Source organism: Trachurus trachurus (genome assembly GCF_905171665.1).
Source record: "Trachurus trachurus genome assembly, chromosome: 4".
NCBI classification, from domain to species: domain Eukaryota; kingdom Metazoa; phylum Chordata; class Actinopteri; order Carangiformes; family Carangidae; genus Trachurus; species Trachurus trachurus.
In genome coordinates, this window is record NC_139898.1 from 28,887,119 (window position 1) to 28,907,167 (window position 20,049).

General features: G+C 43.4%; 2 protein-coding genes across 2 annotated transcripts in view; one reads left to right on the forward strand and one right to left on the reverse strand.

The window, feature by feature from the left end:
• The window catches only part of LOC310985199 (tetratricopeptide repeat protein 14-like), a 408,748-nt gene extending 407,234 nt beyond the window's left edge, over positions 1 to 1,514 (reverse strand). Inside the window, exon 1 of the mRNA XM_083970712.1 lies at positions 1,505 to 1,514. The gene's annotated coding sequence lies outside the window, so the exon portion shown is untranslated. The remainder of the gene's footprint in view (positions 1 to 1,504) is intronic.
• gmds (GDP-mannose 4,6-dehydratase) overlaps positions 1 to 20,049 on the forward strand; it is a 191,949-nt gene that overhangs the window by 38,345 nt on the left and 133,555 nt on the right. The window lies entirely within an intron of this gene.

Here is a 20,049-nt window from a genome sequence, read left to right on the forward strand (position 1 = left end):
TTGGAGGGAAAAATTATTGATGACGCAAAATATCATGATATGTCATATTATATATTGTATTGGTAAATGGAGGCCAAGTATTGATCCTTTTTTTTATGAATTGCAAATGCAATTTCAAGTTTTTCTGTGCTTTTTATGATATAATAAAAAATAAGTATAGTTAAGCATTAATAAATACTGAATTCTTCATTTATAACGCATGAACACTCATTAGTATGTAGTTTATAAATACAGTTAGTGCTTATCAATGATGAGTAAAACATTTTTAACTGTGTTTATAAACTACATACTAATGAGTATTCACGTGTTATAAATGATGAATTCAGTGTTTATTAATGCTTAACTAATGCTTAATAGTGTGTACTTATTATAAAGTGTTACCCTTTGTCTTATTGGAGAGCAATAAGACAAAGTTTGCCTTTCAGAACAGAATTAGAAGTTGCATAAATGTCATTAATGCGAATATGTCTGTGTAGTCTAACATTTAGGATATTTCTAAATGTTTAAAATCGCAAAGATATTGTGCAAGTATCATGATAATATCATATTGAGAGGCCTAACACAATTCAAAACGATTGCATTCCCAGTGACATGAATGGGCAGCTGTGGTTCAGGTCGCAGCGTGATCGGAACCAAACAATTGGAGAAATTTTCCTGCGTGATAAATCACCATCAGTTAATTATTTCACCCGTCGTTTCATCTCTGAATATCTGCGTTGTCCATGAACCAGGATGATGCTGCTGAGTCAGGGAGGAGCAGAAAACCATTCTGATAGTTGTTTTCTTTAGGATGAGACCGTGGCGAGCTCTTCCTCGTCGTCGTGGACACGCTCAAGCTGCAGCAAGTGGCCCTGACGTATGACCGATATTTGTGTGTGTGTGTGTATGTGTGTGCTAATGCAACGTGCATCCGTTTGCATCCCTACGTGTGTGTGAGAGATGCTGATGATGAGGATGAAGAGGAGGAGGAGGAAGAGGAGGGGGGTTACCATGGGGTGAGTGGGTGATGATAAGCGACTTCTTAGTGAGAGCAGAACACGATTAGTCACAAGACAATCTCTGTGTGTCTCTGTGTGTCTCTCTGTGTGTGTGTGTGTGTGTCTGAGCAATGTGGGCAAACTCCAAAGAAAACACTCTACTGTTTTCTTTGCCGTTCTCTGCTCTCCACACACAGTTACACACTCGCACACAAAACGATTACTGAGAATTAGGCAAGAAATGACACAGGGAAGAGTGGGTGTTTTTTCTTTTTCTTTTTTTTCTTTCTTCTTTTTTCTTTTCTTTCCTTCCTTGTGCACCACATGTGTGTCTGCGCACAAGTACATCTCTCTCCCCCTCTGTGTGTGTGTCTGTGTGTGTGTCTCTCTGCTGTAGGTGAACTCCTCACATTCGGGGTGTCAGGGTGTAGCCGCGGCTCGAGGGTCGTCTGACGTCCCCCCATGCATTCCTTCCCCACAATTATCAACATAATGACGGAGGGGGGGAAAAAAAAGCAATAAGACACACAAACAGCGGCCAGAGCAGCGTTCACACTTTCCCCTGACCGGCCAGTCAATCTGACAGTGATGACCGTTAAACACGGAGAGAGACAGCCACCTGGGATTCTGATCTTCCCATGCTTAAATCTTTCCTACGCCCGTGTGCCACTGGTATGGTAATATCAGCCCTGGCATGGTGCATGCTGGGTAACCTGAGCTGGGAGTGTTTACACATGTGTGGCCGCCCGGTGCAGGCCACCGCCACAGCTAAAACGTTTACAATAATAAGTCTCCAAGTGATGCCTGTTGTAATAAAAGTCAAGCGACTCGGCCCCGGCTGCAGTGAAACCAATCTGTCGTGCTGATCTTATTATAGTCAAATTAAACTGTCGTGCCTCGGGCGGCCGGGCCGTAAACTGTGGAACTGGAATAATAACACGCTGCCGCCGCCGCCGCTGATGCTGCTGCTCGCCACAACCTCCCGTACCGCCGCCCTGTAGCTGGTACACAGGTGTGTGTCCGGTACACACAGTTACACTGCTGCTGCTTCAACAGCTGCGCGTGCATGTGTGTGTTAATAATCTCTTTGTCAGTTTGCATCAGTTCGGCGTGGTGACGCACAAACAAAGCGCCAGTGTGAGGAGGGAGATTGGCCTGAATTAAAGTTAAACTTACTGTAACTTAAAATTTGTCCTGAGCTGATTTGAGCAGGTTTCTGGTGTTTGATAGTTTCTGAAACAGGATGTTTTATTTTGAAGGAACAGGTTTTGATTCAGGACTAAAAAAGTGTTGAGCCTAAGAAATTGGTCATCTCTGCACAAGTCAGTCTCCATAGAGTTCCATGTTAATTAAAATATCCGTAAACTTTACAGTAGAAATGTACTTGCATAGTTTAATATTACAATAACTTCATGAAGGACATTATTATGAACTTTATTAAATAACATTATACATATTCTAATATAACATTGTTTTAAACAGTTTTTAGAGGAGTGAAAAAGTAATACACTTTTTCTGATACTTCCTTCAGTTTCTGCTACTGGAACTGTTTAAACCTGAGAGATAATTATATTATTCATTAAATGATGATTTAATATAGTATAAATTATTCTTAAAATCACTTTTTTTTGTCTTACAGCCCCAAAAACTTTAAGATATTTATTTTTTCAAATGGAAAAACTTTCTAAGTGTTTATTATCTTTAAACGATTTCTCCCGTCTCTTCTATAACAAATTAGTTGCTTCAATTAATTTGAGGCCCAATTTGGATTTTAAAGTTCGCAGAGTTCAACAAAGTTTATTCTCTAATTCTGACAGTAGCATCATGAATCTGAATATCTAACCCTCCCTCTGTTTGTCTTCTTGTTTGGTACAATATGATAATGAGATTCAGCTTCCAATGAACAAGTCACCTGGTAGCACGATGTATTATTATTTTATTAGTCGACTATAAAAGTTGTCGTGAGCCTCCACAGCTGGTTGATGCCTGATGTTGTGTTGGAGTCTGTTGCCGCGTCTCTTTGTTGCTCTGGAGTTTGTCTTAACTTGTATCGTTTTGGCAGCCGAGGCCTGGGAGAGCGAGGGAGCGAGGGAGCGTCACAGAGCCAGATGTCTCTTTCTCTCTCTCTCCCTCTCTCCCTCTCTCTGTCTCTCTCTATCTCTGACATGTCTTCATTCAATGTGTCTGGACCCTGATCAGGTTGAGGAGATACATCGGCATTACCACAGTGTCAGTCAGCACCTCCCTGCTACACACACACAGAGACACACACGGAGCGTTAGCTGTATTGTTGCAGGCCTGTTTTACGGTTGCACTTGGTTCTTTTCTCATTTATTGACTCTGACTTGTGGGTTAAGTAAGAAAACACGACACATCATAACCACATGTGAAGTCTCAACGCTACTGTTCCTTATTCCTGCAGATTTATGGATCCAGCTCTGGATGTTTGCTTTAATGTAGTTGCTGTAATTTTAAAAGTGCGCTCTAGTCTACAGTTTAGTCGAAGCCCTGCTACAGTATAATACTCAACGTAATTAGCACAGTGACACACACACACACACACGCTCTCTCTCTCTCGACAACACGCAGGAACATCATCATGACCACAGTTTAAAAAGCATGAATGAGGATGTCAGGATTTTGAAACTGTGTTGTTAGTGTGGGCAGGAGTTTCTGGGAAGAGTTTTTTTTTTTACTCCGTGTGCAACGTCAACACAATGGAAGAAAGTGCGTACAATGATTTCATTTTAAAGAGAAGGCGGTGCATATTTAAGAAATTAAAGTTGCAATTCTGTTGTTTTGGGGGGTAAAATTAAACCAAACAAAGGAGCAAACGTAATGACAGAGTCACAGTGTCTTTAAAATATTTCCGTAGTTGCTCCAGCTCCTTTGTTCACTGTGCTGGGTTTTTTTTTAATCTCAAGTGAGGCGTTTCCTTGTTCAATAAAGTTTAAATGACAGATTTAATCAGAATCAAAACCAGGTTTATTCACATATAAGGAAATTAATGTTCCTGCATTACAATGTACAATGGACAGTGCAGCTCAGTCATCCTTCCTTTAGATGTCAGGCTTTATATCTGTCAAATCTAATTGCGTTTTAGTTCACATCATCGTTCCACACAAGCAGCATTTGTATTTTACTCCACCTCTCCTCTCCTGCCACCTGGCGAGTAATTGTTTTTATCTGCCCCAAAACATTTAAGGAATCCAAATTCGTTTTGCGTATACCCAAGGTGGTGAGTGTCATGACATCTCAGGTGAGAGAGGCCGCAGTCCCCGAGAACAAACACGTTGATTCGTATTTTGACGTTTTTCCACGGCAGCAGCAGCGGTTGTTGTTGTGGTAATAGTGGAAAAAAGAAAATGCTGCAACAACCCTCAGCTTCAATGAGCCGGTGATTAACCCGGCGAGGAGCAGCAGCAGCAGCAGCAAGGGCCCGACTTGGCAGAGCACCAGGGAGTGTCATTGTGGTATGTTGTTGTTTGCTTACGAGTGTAACCGCACTGGCAGATTGTCACAGACACAATAGCAGCTCTCATTTCTTCATGTGTGTTGTGTGCCTCTTGTTGACACTTGCTGTCAGATTGAGGTGATCCGTGATGAAGAAGACGTGATGGGCAGGTCTCGGCAGAAATTCCTCGAGTGGCAGTTACAGTTGCAAATTGAACGTTTTCTTTCCACCACAACAACTATTGAATCATGAAACGTGAATCATCATCATCATGGCCTCACGTCCCCGGCTTTAGAAATACCTTATTGTTGTCATTGATCCCTGTATTGAAGTTTACTAAATCCTTACAAGATGGGATAGTTCAACATTTTGGCAAATTGGCCCATTGCCATAATCGCTTTAGTCATAGCAGTAGGTTCATTACCTTACATTGTCGGTGCAAGCTGTTTTTAGAACAGCGGAGCAGAGCCGTGAGCTGCTCAGAGCTACGCTACAGAGGCTAATGGGATTTCTTGGTTTCCCTCATCAAACTCATCAAATACACAATCCAACAACTCCAAAACGCTCTGGTGGACAAGTTGTGACCTGCACATTCACCACGCTATGAGATAATAACAGAACGTTACCAGACAGAGTTGTTTTAGAGGCAAATGCAGAGACTACTTGCTGAAAAACTGCTCCTGAAAGCAACGCACATCAGCGGTTTTGCATGAATTTGCCTCTAAAATGACTCACGTTCCATTATTATCTCATAGCGTGGTGAATGTGCAGGTCACAACTTGTCCACCAGAGCATTTTGGAGTTGTTGGATTGTGTATTTGAAATCCCATTAGCCTCCGTAGCGTAGCTCTGAGCAGCTCACGGCTCTGCTCTGCTGTTCTAAAAACAGCTTGCACCGACAATTAAAGGTAACGAACCTACTGCTATGACTATAGGGATTACGGCAATGGGCCAATTTGCCAAAATGTTGAACTATCCTTTTTAGCCTCAGTGTGACAGACGTCCAGTGCAAATAACTCGACAAAACCCTTTTGAAAATGAATGAAAACACAGCAGCTTCGTCTGTGCCCAGTCGCCCCTCCACCCACCTACCCGTCCCCCTACAATATCTGGCCCAGACAGGAAGTCAACACCGGGTTCTGAATATGTGAATATGCAGATGAAGTGTAAGGTATCACTGCAGAGGAAGGAGATTTCATATGCGAGCCTTTGAATGGGTCTCTGTGAGCCGGCGTCGGTATCCGCTCCCACGCGGTAAACGGGTAAGGCGACCCCGGGGCCTGGACGGGCTGTGGTCAGCACACACAGCGATCGCCGGGGAAGGCGGAGGTCCGGGAGGAGGAGGAGGAGGAGGAGGAGGAGAAGGGTTTTTGTTGGTCTGGCTGCTGCGGTTGGAAGGAGTGGAGTAGAGGTGAGGACAGAGGACTCTGTGAGTAGATAAACAAGGAGGGAGGGGAGAGCACGGGACACCAGATATGAGCGTGGACTCGTGCCTGCATGAACCGGTAGTCGTGCACTCAGGGACCCGGTCTGGGCTGTGAATGTCAGGTATTAGCGATGCCACGCTGTGATGACGACCTTCAACCTTGTGCATGACGTCAAGCCGTTCATTCGTTTGTTAATAAAAGACTTCACGCAGCATCTATGTATATGTCAGTGTGACATTTAGATCTGTCACGTCAGAGTTTCCAGCAGGAAACTGATGAAAGGAATTTGCTCTTGTCAACTCTTCAGGATAATTACCACGGAGCGAACGTGCACCGTGCACCGTCAACCAGTGTCATTTCCTAATCTGGATCAGACAGTTCCTGAATCATGACCCCCATCTCGATCTCATCACTGGGCCTGAAACCATCCACTCACTACTTAAGGGGAGACACTGCAGGTGAATAGGATAACAATTTGAACTAACAGATATCACCATGAAACTTCCCAAGTTCATCACTTAACATTAAGACAAATATTTTTTGTATTACAAGTTGTCAAAGTTCATGTAAATGAGGCAACATCTGATGAAATATGCGCTAATTTGCATACATTTCCAGAACCAAAATCTGAACAATGGATAAAGCCCCTTTCAAAATTCTTGTTTTGTTTTGTTGAAATATTAGAGTCAGACGTTTTTACAGAGGGGATTTTGGATATCTCTTTTTATCACTCTGTAAATGAGAAAATACTGTCATCAGCCCTAAAAAGAGGGGGAAAAGTTGTATAAATCAGGCTGTGAATCCCCTCTGTAAAAACCTTCAGAATATAGACAGTAATAAAACTGGAAGCTCTGAGGAAAAACTAATTTTGAGAAAACAGCCTTTAAAGACTTGTAAATTCCATAGATTGTTAATGTAAATCGTAGTTTTGCGATTGATTGTGGATACGGAGGAAATTATCATTTTTTGGAGCCTACATTATTGTTCAGGGAAGAGAAAGCGCTTTACAATGATACCTGACATGACATGGGTCAGACAACAGGCACAGCACAGTATGTCACAGTAGCTGCTAACTTTTGGCGGATTTAAACATGTGGCTTTATAAAAATGGTGATCATTTCTTTAGATGGTCGTGGAGACACTTTCTCTTTCTGGTGATGTTAGAAGTCCAAACTGTTACTGTATAATAGTTAGATGTGGAGTCTAAAGCTGAGTCTAAAGTCATTATAGCTGATGATGATGTCTGTACAACAACTGGGGGATGATTTCTCAGACCTGGTCGAAGGATAAACGCTCTGAAAGTCACTTAATTTACAACGGACACACACCAGGAGCTGTAGTTTCACATGGTGGACAGACGAGGCAGCGTTGGAGGACATTTCTGCCTTTCGAGTAGTTCCTGCCAAAGTGTGTGTGTGTGTGAATATGGTGATGTTTTCTGCATGCAGCAAACATCTGGATAGCCAGAGGTTGCACTTGTGGTTTAGCCAGGTTGCTGCTGGACCGTGGGATAGTTCGGGTCAGCGTACTTTGTTCCTACATGTTCTCCTGAGGTCTGATCAAGATCTGTCCGTCAGCCGGCGCCTTATCTGATTTTTAGTCACACAACTTTTATTTCACTGTTTCAAGCTTGAATATATTCCACCAGCGCCGTCTTCTCCTCCTTCTCCTCCTTCTCCTTCTTCTCCTTCAGGGATCTGATTGCAGTTGCTCAGGCCCCCGTCCCTCCCTGGAAATATTCCTGCTACGTGTTTCTTTGACATTGTCTTTCCGCTGTGGTGGGATAAGTAGTGGACGATAAAGGAAAGGCTTTCTCTGCTCGCCCTGCGTGGCAGAGACGCAGCCTTTTCCATTGATATTTCAAACTTCCAGCAGAGCATTTCCCCTTCCCGAAAACCCTTCCCCGCCACAGGCCTCCTTCAAAGACCGGCCACTCCGCAACGCTCCGACCCGGCATGCCGACCCCTGCTCCGATGTTCCCTCCCCGGTGAGAGAGGCGGGTGGAGCCGGGCTGGACTTGAACTCAGGCAATTGTCTTCAGCTAACCCCTGTGTGTCTCTCTCTGTGTGTGTGTATTTGTGTTTGTGTGTGTGTGTCCGAGTGTGAATCATGAGTTTCTGCTGATGATACGTTGATGGTATTTGAGGTCATGTGACACGACAGTCGGAGCTCAGCGCTGATGATCTAAACGCCGAGGGCCACACAGTGTGACACGCTCATTGTTAAACTAATGATACATGACTAACATTTAAGGCAGCAGCTTCGGAAAAATTTATGTCCAGCGCAGATGAGTGTCGACATAGAGGTCAAGACACAAGCGTAGGTAGGTAACGGTTGGTGTTGGAGATAAATATTAAGTGTTTTCATTCATTATGAAAGAAAAAAAATCCCAAACAGCAACGACAAAAACAGGAATTTAACCCCGGAAACGCAGCAGATTCTTAGTCCTGTTGATTGTATCTGTGTTGTTGTGTGAGTTTCTGTGTGTTCTTAAAGGGATAGTTCACCCAAAATTCAAATTTAACTCATTATCTACTCGCCCTCATGTCGACTAAGGGCTGGGAGAAGTTTCAGAGTCCTCCGTTCCTTCTCTGAGTTACAGTGGGGCTCCGTGCAGCACTGCATGTCCATATGACGGTTGCGAACGGAGCTCACTTTTCTGCGTCCAAAAAGAGACACCAAAAAACATCCAAATACCTCCATACTGCTCGTCTGTAATATCCCTCTTGTATTGAAGCCCCGACATGAGAAATTGTTCCGAAAAAAATTTAATAAGTATATGTTTTAAGCTTATTTGTAGCGGAAACTCCCGGCACTGCTCTTCCTGGTCCATCCAAATCTTGCGCGATTTGCATTGACACCCAGTTCACGGCTCTGCAAATCGCGCGAGATTCCGGCAGAGCAACACTGGGAGTCGACATGAGGGTGAGTAGATAATGAGTGAAATTTGAATTTTGGGTGAACTATCCCTTTAATTGTTGCAATTTATATGCTGTTGTCTTGGCCATAGGCTTCCCATGGAAAAGAGGTCATTGCATCTCAACAGGACCGACCTGGTTGAATAAAGGCAACAGATTCCAATAAAAAACACAACAAGCTGCACTAGAATTGATAGATTTAACTTTGAAGTATTGTATAAACTTTATATAAGAAGAGAAAGGAATGAAATCAGAAGAAAGAAACTGAGATGCACCAAAGAATGAGGAAATGGCCGTGCCCTGTTCATGTTAGTCTGAGGTGGCAAATAGGAAGTGCATGAGAATCACACATAGAACATTAAATCTAACTTCTGTGTTGATGTATTTATCTTTTGTTTACTTCTTGATTTTTATAGCTGTTGGGAAACAACAATCCATAGGAGTTAGTTGGGTTGGGTTGGTTAGATCACGCAGCTGTCACTCAAAGCCTCCACGCCTTGAATCGAACTTTAACGTTAATCCTTAATAAGACTTAATAACAGGTGATTTATGTACAAATTACATATAAATCCTCTTTTATAAAGGGGAAATTAGCCACAGAAATCTAAACCACCTGTTTTGTACCAGGCTGTAAACATGTTGCCGCCGTAAAGTCGGTCTTCTGGAGTTCAGTGTTTTATTCTAACAGTGTTGGCTTCATTTTGCAGCCTTGGAGGTTGCTGCTCGGTCTTGTCCCTTTTGTCACCGTTGTCCTTTGTCACTTGTGAGTTGTTTGTCCTATCAGGGGAGCTGAGCGATTCCTGATTAGCCCAGATCAGACCGTTGACATATTTTCTCTTGCCTCATCTTCGCCTCGAGGAAGAAGTTGTAAAAGCTGAAGGTTTTTCTGAGGAATTAGGAGTGTGTTGGAATGAAGTCATCATCATCCAGCAGGGCGGTCCACTGTCTTACATGCATTTGTCTCTCCGGTTCGGTTGACTTGACTTTGTCCGCGTACAGTACATTGTGTGGCGCTGTGGCCTCGTCAGACCGGTGTCAAACCCATCTGCTATGTGGAGCCATTTTAATAGAGATAGATGACAGAGATTAAATTCCCATCAGGACTCCGACTCTGCAACACGTACTCCCATTAGGCACGCAGTGATATCTCTTCCCAATAAGGACAGCCTAACATGCCATCATCTCAAGATTGATAGCTGGTATTAATGTGGATTACGCCGGCTGTGTGTGTGCATGCATGTGTGTTTGTTTATAAGTGCGAGGTTAATTTTAGCCTAGTGCTCCTGTAATATGTGTGGGCCTGTTGCACACACACACATGCACACACACAGCTCGGGTTAGATACTGTACTGGGGTCACATATGACTACAATGCACATTTCGTGCTTGTGTGTGTGTATGTGTGTGTTTGTGTGTGTGTACATGCTGTCTCAGGAGTGTGATTGATCAACCCTCTTCCCTGAACTGAGCTGCATACTTTGTGTGTTCTAACAGAGCAGAGTGGACTTGGCTGGTGCTCATATGAAAATATGAGCTTGTGTGCTGATTTATGAGCTTGAACCGGCGCCAGATATTTCTTAATACACATATAATAGTTTAACAGCCGACTCTAATAACAATGCAATACTCCAGGTTGTTCACTCCTTCTTTGTCAACCTCTTAAATTAGCAAAAGTAATTTCTTTTTTTCTCCCTCTTCTTCCCCCCCCCCTGAGCACCTTTTAACAGGGTTTCAAGCATGCACAGGGTTAGGACAGACATGGAGGTATTAAAGGTGGGGGGTGAAAGAGACAGGAACTGGGGGCGGAGAGGGGGCCGATGGTGAAAGACGTGTAGGAAGGCGTAGAGATAAGAAAGTGTTAATGTCTCTAATCCGCTCCAGATGAAAGCTGTTGGGGGGGGCGAGGGGGCGGAGGAGGGGAGGTTGGGAAGGGATGGAAAAAGGTTGGCCGCTCCCTCATCATCATCATCACACCTTTTCTTTTCTCTGTCGTGATGCTGCCTGTCGGACGAGCCCATCGCCATAGAGAAATGAAGACATGCACATACAGTACTACACCTATCTGACTGTGGCAAAGGTGTTGTGACAGTTTCGTCGCGCCCTGCAGCCCACGTCGTGTTGTTCCGCCGAGTGCCAGCGCAGGGAGGCTCCCTGGGTTTCCATGTCATCACCAGACTCAACCTCCATCGCAAAAAAAAAAACGGATTTATGAAGATGTTTGTGTCAGAGGACATGAGCAGGTTTTGTAGTACAGAGTGCAGAGTTTACTGTTTAGCCATGAAAACTGATTTAGAGTCAGAGAAATAGCTACTGAGCCCTTTTGCTGTAGCAGACGGCAGAGGAGGCCAAACCTACAAATTTCCCTTGTATGCAGATGATTTAATTCTGCATCTTTCCCAAGATGACATTTCTATCCCTAAAGCTTGAGACATAATCACTAGTTTTGAGGAAAAAAAAACAACAAAAAGTCAGGTTATAAAATCAAGCTGTCAAAGAGCCCCAGAATTTCCAGTTGCAAGTGGAGCAACGCAATCCTGCATGGGCCTTGACCGGTCTGGTATTTAGAATAGCTTGAAACGCCTTCCCACCTACCTGTGACTCTCAATTCAAAGATTTATATCAATACAATCTGAAACCGAGGTTGAAGAAGGCCAAACAAGATCTAAATCACTTCAACTGTTTGTTTTTATTACAAGATCTTTTCTTTTTAGGAACCGGATAAAAGCATCTCATCTTCTATCTGTAATAAATCCATCCCAAAGATTAGGAAATCATATCTGGAGGAGCTGAGAGTAGATGGAGGCTTGGCATTGCCAAACTTTTTTTTTTTTTTTTTTTTTGCACTGTTATTGCACTTCTCATATTCCCAAGGTGCTTTATTGGGTGTCACAATTTCACCACAATAGTGGACCAGTATGGGCTGAGATCAGGAGCAGGCTTTGTGTAATCCGGTGTCTTTAACAATTACGATCTCCGTGCACCACTACCTCTCAGCAGGAAAAACCAGACAAACCCCATTGTAACACATTGGTCTCAGTTTAGGTCTCACTTCAAGCATAAACAGGCGCTGCCTCTGCCGCCTATTACTGCCAAGCCCCCGTTCCCACGATCTCTCCCAGACTCGGCCCTCCAATTGTGGTTCAGGAAGGGATTAAGATGTGTAAGGGATCTCTATCAAGACGATAATTTCATCCCCACAACAGTATGACATTCCTCGCTCCCATTTCTAAAGCTATTTCCAGGTATGTAATTTTGTTAAGAATATCATTGTTCCCTTTCCATCTCCACCAATATGAGGTTGAATGGAGGGATTTCTTGACAGGGACCCACGGAGAAGTGGGTATAAGACTTCTACACTGCAGAATAACACCAGATTGTCTTTTAATTTAGCAGCGTGGATACCAGTTCCTTTAGTTTAGTTTTGATTTGAAGGTTCAAATTCAACACTTACTGTTGGTCCATAAGAGGATATATCTATCTTCGAGACATATGGATATATGAAGTTTTACATCTTCTCTCTCTCTGAGCCAAGCAGAAGAAAGACTCTTAAACTTCCTCTATTTTGATTTGCTGGTTATTCTCTGAATGATCCAATAGAAAACGAGCAGTGACATCACAAAGTGACAGGAAGTCCTAACGGCCGGTTTTAAGGCTCAGTTTCTGAATACAGGCTCTGTGCATTTCTCTGTGGACTGAGGCTTTGATACTTTCACAGTATTAATATAGAACCTAGATCTGCTTTATAATCACACTACACATGGACATCTACCTTTATACTGTATGGAGCTTTAATACAAACATCTACCTTTATACTGTATGGAGCTTTAACACAAACATCTACCTTTATACTGTATGGAGCTTTAACACAAACATCTACCTTTATACTGTATGGAGCTTTAATACAAACATCTACCTTTATACTGTATGGAGCTTTAACACAAACATCTACCTTTATACTGTATGGAGCTTTAACACAAACATCTACCTTTATACTGTATGGAGCTTTAACACAAACATCTATCTTTATACTGTATGGAGCTTTAACACAAACATCTACCTTTATACTGTATGGAGCTTTAACACAAACATCTACCTTTATAATGTATGGAGCTTTAACACAAACATCTACCTTTATACAACATCACACCTTAAAATCTACCCTGTATATCGTCAATATATCATGTTGCCCCACGCTGCCTCATCTCAACTCTTTAACTTTTTAAAGTAAAAGACGTGAGGACTTGTAATGATGCTGTCACAGTGGAGTCATCTGAAGTCTTTGTCAAGCAGATGCACATGTGTTACAGACGGTGTAGACGATAAAATAAAATAATCCCACATGGACGACTGTGGGATGTGGTTTATAGTTCCAGAAAAAGGCAATAAATTGACATTGAGGTACAGTAAGAAAAGAGCAAGTAGATATCTGGTTATGCGTTTAATCTCCAGGAGAAAATCGAGAAATCATTTTTTTCTAATCCCCTAAAGCCCACTCACCGAAACAGGTTTGTTTTTATATGACACTGAATAAATCACATCACTGAGGTGCATGTAAATACGGTTTATTTCCAGTCGTCATTCTCCTGCTTCACCTCATATTTAGATCCTTCCTGTTTTGTTTTTTTGTTTTTTTTGTCTTTGCTTTTTCTTTTTCTTTTTTTTACCCTGTCATTGAAATAACCTCATGGGCTCCAAACCAAGACAACACGGCCCATAAACAGCGCTAAAGAGACACTTTCAGTGACTCAGCAGGACAGACGAGAAGGTATTTATAACCACACAGGCACCATGTAACTGCTCGGCCGTAACCTGGATCCTGCTCCCGCTCCTCTTGCCACATGTACGACACACACACACACACACACACACACACACACACACACACACACACACACACACACACACACACACACACACACACACACACACACACAGACGGACACACACACAGCTGTGGTGCTGCCACTGTCCAGGCTGGGTGGGGGACAGGCCGACTGAGGTTTGAGGTTTGAGGTGGGGCAGGAGCACAGGGGAAGAGAGAGAGAGAGGGGGGGGGATTGTATAAGCAATATGTATGATGATATATATATTGCTGATATATTGCTTTTATAAAACAGTTACCAATAATGACAATATGAAAGAGGAATACGCAATCAATTTCATGTAGTTTTATTCAACCAGAAATACATATTAGCCAATAAAATAGCCCTACTGTGAAAAAAAATAGTCCCACCTCTCCGGACGTTAGCTCCTAGTTAGCTCTGCATCTCGTCTTTTTTTTTCAGGTGAAAGTCACAGCTCAATCCACTCTACCATTGTTAACCCTCCCCGGAGGTGAAAGTTAACCTTAAACATGTGAATTCAACTACTTTAGTCCATTTTTTAACATTGTAAAAACACCGACTGTCTTTGGCTACCAACTGCAACAGTCCATTGTCATGGATACATGACAACAACTTCCATTCATACTAGTCATACGTGCCTGACGCTGAGTGATAGCCTATGCTGTGATAAGGCTTTGGAATAAATCTGAATAATCGGAATAATCTGTTGCTCACCCTGAGGTTTCTCCGATTTTTCCCTGTTAAAAGGGTTTTCTATGGAGTTTCTCCTCAGTCAATGTGAAGGTCTAAGGACAGAGGATGTTGTTGTGATGCCATGTAAAGCCCTTTGAGACAAACTGTTTGTAAAAACGGGCTATTGCCTTGCCTTGCCTTGGAATAGTAGCGGTATGAGCATATACCACGGTTAACAACCAATCAGATTGCCAGATTTCACCTTTCCGTTTTATAAATTGGGCACAGGCTAATGTTAGATCGTTCTGGTCACATGGCTCCGTGACGGCTCCCAGCGCAGCAGCCAGAGTGTGTGTTGGTGTGCGTTATTGTGGTCGACTGTGGTCTGTGTGTGTATTTATGGAAGTGTGTTTGAACCCATATGTGTGTGTGTGTGTGTGTGTGTGTGTGTGTGTGTGTGTGTGTGTGTTACTGAGGAGAGGTATAGCACCTGCAGGGGCGGTGGTCCCCAAACTTCATTTTCTATTTACAGCTCATGCAAGAAACCCCAAGGCCGGGCTCTGTGTGTGTGTGTGTGTGTGTGTGTGTGTGTGTGTGTGTGTGTGTGTGTGTGTGCGGGTCGGGGTAGAGGGGGTGGGGGTGGTGGTGGTGTGTCGGTGGCTTCCTCCCCCTCACAAGGACAGCATTCATCTAGTGAGTGGTGCAGGGTGGCGTTGGGTGGGGTTCGGGGGGTCGACAGGGGTGCTGCCAGATTTAAGTGGGGTCTGTGGTGGGCGAGTGTGTGTGTGTGTCTGAGAGAGAGGGAGAGAGGGGTGGGGGGGTAAGGGATGGGAAAGAGGGGGAATGGGTGGAAAAGAATGTGCCAATTTGTCAAGTCTTACCTCCCACCCCCCACCCCCACCCCCCCACCACCTTCTCTAATCACAGATGAAGCTGATTGCAGCCAAATGGAGCAGCAACAGCAGCAGGAGCAGCAGCTGGAGCTTGAGGAGGGGGGAGATGGGAGGGGAGGTGGGGGTGTAGGGGAAGTGGTGGGAGAGGATGGAAGTTAGAAGTGTAAAGAGAGAGGGGTGTGGGGGGGATATGAGGGGGTGCTGGCAGGGGGTCTCAAATGCAGGAGGTCCTTCCTCACCTCTCGTCTTCACTTTGAAGTGATGTGGAGCTGGACAGCTGATAGAGAGTGTGAGGAGAGACACCCAGAGGGAGGGGGAGGAGGGGGGAGAGATGTTTATCTCTTGTTTAGGATGCTGCTGTAGGTTCAGTTGTCTCAGCAACAAGAGTTTAATGTTTATTTGATTGGACGACAGAAAGTTTTCTACTATAGTTTCAAGTACAGTTGGGGGGAAAAAAGTAAATTGATCTCCTGCTCCCCCACAAAGAAATGAACGGTCTTTAGTTTTTGTGGTACTGTAAGTTTAACAGAAAGAGACAGAGTATAACGATATATATATTGAAACATCACATATAATATCATCATATACTGTAAAGGTTATAAAATAATTCACATTTGATTAAGTTGATCGAGGAGCAAATACTTATTTTCCCCACTGTGAGGGATTTCGAGTTTCCTGAGATGTGAGATGTTTGGAGTCTTTAACAAGTGAAATGAATCCTTGATAGAAAAGAGATAATACATTATTTATCACAATTCACCACCTGTGTTATAATCAGTGTAGACCATTTAATATAGTAGAAGTCCGTCCGTATGTCAGAACGTATAGAAACGAAGTGTTGATGTTCTGTTGCTACCAAATGATGAATCATCAACAGTGTGATTAGTCAGTCTTCACTATTTCACCTTCTATTGCTTCATTTGCTCTTCTCTCGCTTTTTTTGGATGGCTTGTAAACTTCATTTGCTTTACATTACTGTTGTACACAAACAAATATCATCAAAAAACACGAAAACCAAAAAATGAACCACAGTCAGTTTAGAAACATTTCCATGTCTGTTTGATTCATCAGTAGAAAAGGTGTTGGAGTGGATTCACTGCAGAACGGTTGGTTGCTCTTTGTTGTTTGTTCAGGAATTACTGCAACAGCGATGTTGTGTTCACACGGTCGCTTTGCGGTTCTGTAATGAAGCCAGTTTTCATCTCTCGTTTTCTACCGTGTGTGTGTGTGTCAGCGGAGATCATCAGAGGATCTGACTGGGGCGTCGTTTTCAGGAGCAGAGGGATTTTTACTGTTTGCCTTGGTACGATCAGATCAAATTAGATCAGCTATTTTAGGCCTCCACACGGAAACTGAGCTTTTAGAAATGTCAATGTCAAAAATTTTGAAATGTCTGCGTCCACATGGATCCACTGAAAACGACTCACAGCGCTGTAGTACACATGCCAGGCCTGTGTGGCACTGTAACGCTGTAAATGGGGAAGAAGACCTAAAAAGGATATACAGAGCGGAAGCGGAAGCAGAAGTAACACTCACCATGGGTCCTCAATTTGGAAAAAATCTCCATGTAAGTGAATGGGAGTCAAAATTTTATGTCGTGATCCAATTGAATTGTGTCATGAGAAAAATATATGACCTCTACCTGTTTAAAACATCATGTTTCATGCCAAAAAATCAGCAGTTTGTCGTAAAACGGCAAAGGAAGAATGAATTTTGTGTGACGACCGCTCTATGGACTACAGATCTGGGGTCCCACAAAAATACGTCATCAACTGACACGGGAAAGGGCGGCATGTGCTGTGTAGTCTTTCTGGTTACGGATTTTTCAGAATTCTATTTTATAATAGTTTTACAACAAACTGCTGATTTCTCGGCATGAAACGCAATATTTTAAGTGGGTTAAGGTCAGATATTTTTCTCATGACACAATTCAATTGGATCACGAAATAAAATTTTGACTCCCGTTCACTTACATGGAGATTTTTTCCGAATCGAGGTCTCATGGGGAGCGTTACTTCCTGCTTCTGCTTAGGCTCTCTATACGCGCTGTATTCAAACTCCAAACAAGTCGACTAGTAAATGTTGACTGGGAGTCGCGCCAGTCTTAATATGCCGATCGATGCCAATTTAACGGGCGTGTTTAAGGCGTAGTATCTGTTTTCGTCGGCCGTTGTTGTTGTTAATGTTGTTAGGTCTAGTGGTAGTTACAAGTTGGGTTTCACAACAGATCTGTTTGGGGTGTCTACAGGAAAACGCTGGGGTGGCCTTTTTGAGATTTACCCACTCTGGGACCCTGTTTTGTGGACTTTTGCGACTTCTCCTGAACCCGTATCCATGTTCGCGGCCCCAGTCGACCTCCTCCATCAGTCGGCTCGCTGCAGCTGGTTGCAGTGAGTTGAAGCTCCACTCCTGCATGGTGAAGAGACTCGCTGAAGTGTTTCTACCTGCGTGTTCCTGTGTGTCAGTGTAGGTTTTGGAGGAGTTGATTGCTCTCCCACCGCCACGGGCCATGACCGCAGCCGGCTGCATCAAGACCTGTTGCCATGTTTACACGTGTGTTTATGTGTGTGAGGCAGGAGTGATTGATTGGTGGTGAATGTCTGCAGGGTAGATCAGGCGATCGAGGGAAGGGAGGAATGAAGGGTTTCTTCTTTTCTTGATTGACTTTTCCAAGCAGGCTCTCTTCCAGATGCAGCTCTTATCCAATGCTAAAGGAATGGGGTGTACGGCTGCACCTCCGCCGTCTGCTCTCATAGAAACTCATAGAAACTCCTGCTCTTTTGTGTCTCCTCTCAGGCCTATTGAGTTTTTCCTTCTCTTTTAATGCTTGTTGATTGTAGATAGCAAAAAGCTGACCTAATCTTTTCTGAAATAATGAAGTCGTCCTCCTTTTTATTTATTTTGTGTATCATGTATAATGTCAATTGTCAATCTTTGTGCTTCTGGCGTCTCTTAAGCAATTTTAAAACATCACTTTGGGCCTCGGGGAAGCACGAGGAGCTTTTCTTTGCTATTTTTCAATAGATGAAAAAATGAAAACAATGATTAATTTCAGCGTTTTCAGCACTTCAAGTCGGCTAAGCGGTCAAAACAGAATGAGAAAGTTAGCAGAAACCACGCAGTCAGCTTTTTCACCGCCTCACCATATGATCATTATATCCCAAGTATTTCAGCTTCATGCCAGAGGAGAGTCAGAAGATGCAGCGTACGGCTAAAAAACAGGACGATGTTGGAAGACAGAAGCTGTTTTTTTGTCTCCTGTTTTGGTCAAACTGCTACAGTCTGCAGTGTTTGGGAGGTTTCTGTGGATACATTACTATAATAAAGTTATATCTTCTGTTGAGGCGCATTGCAACGTGATTGATACGTAAGGATGTGAGGCTGGCTGGCGCTGCTGCTCGGAAAAACTATCAGAATGAAATGATGGACTTTTGGACCGCAGACTTGACTGCACATTTTTGGTGTCCAGAGATGGAGGAGATGGACACCACCTGTTCACATCCATGCCTTCTTTGATGCAACAACAAAAAAAGACAGAAGAATAAGAAGACGAAGAAGAGGAAGAAGAAGAAAGAGAGGTAGAGTGGAGAGTGCCAGGAGGCAGACAGGGACTTTCCAGACTCTGTTGCATAATTTCACAGGTTGACAGCCAATCTCCAGCTCTCCGTCTACCTGTCCCGACATACGCCGCTGCAGCACGCATCTCTCCACACATGGCGCTGCCCACTCCTCCTCCTCCCACGTCTCCATCGGTCTCTCTCAGATCCACCTGATCTGTTTGACTTGTATTTGTCCATTGCCATAGCTGCAGCAGCCTCCGCACAAAAACCTGAGCACAACTAAGACGCCTGTAATTAGACAGATCCCAGATTTGAGAAATGCATGTCGTCGACCTTGAAGTTGCTGCTTAAAACGTATGTCTGTTTAGTTTATTAATCTCATCCCTTAAGCCCCTCCTTAGGTTGATCAACATGTCGGTGTTTAGTCTCATCTTCTATGTGTCTGAGCTGCCACAATAAAGGAAACACATGAGGAAACTAAGGGAGAAAATCTTCTCACTGGTGCATTTCAGCTTCTTACTCATGGGGCAAGTTCGTGTGCGTTTTGACTTTTCCTGCTCCCATAACGCCGCTGTTCTTCTCTTATGGCCTTTTCCTGCGTTATGCATGTAAAGAGTGCGGCTACTGCACGCCGTCCCTGCTTGTTTTCTTGCACAAACACGTGACAGTTGGCATTGTCACTGACCAGAGCTTCAGCCGTTGAGCCGACCACGTGTGTTGTCTAGTTTGTTTATGTAGTAAAAAGGTCCCAAGGCACGTAGCATGCGCTTGAAAAGGAAGCTGCAAAGTCTTTCAGGCCTTTGTATCAAAATATGTTTTCGTTAAACCCATATGCAGCGATCCAGCGTGAACCATGTGAACTATGCTGTTGTTGGACAGAGGCACTATTAATAAACTGTTTGGATTTCCTTCAGGTACACTCTGTAATTAAAGCTGTTCAGAGCACCGGTGTTTCAGCCTGTCACTGTCTTTATTTTTAGTCTTCAGGTAACACCTGCTGAACAAAACGCTTTGTTCCCAGGGAATTCCTGGTACGATGAGTAGCGTATGTTATGTATGTGTGGACGTGTGCACTTACTTAATTACTGACATACTTGAGATGTAATGTATCATCATGTTTATGTTCTGTCATAATCGACCTTTGTCTGCCTGCCCACAGACTACAGATGCAACTATCAATTGTGTGACGTCCCTGAGAAATAAACACTAAACTAAACTAAACTAAACTAAACTAAACTAAACACAACTAAACTAAACTAAACTAAACTAAACTGATGAGCTGTTGAAGTAGTGGAGCACAGTACT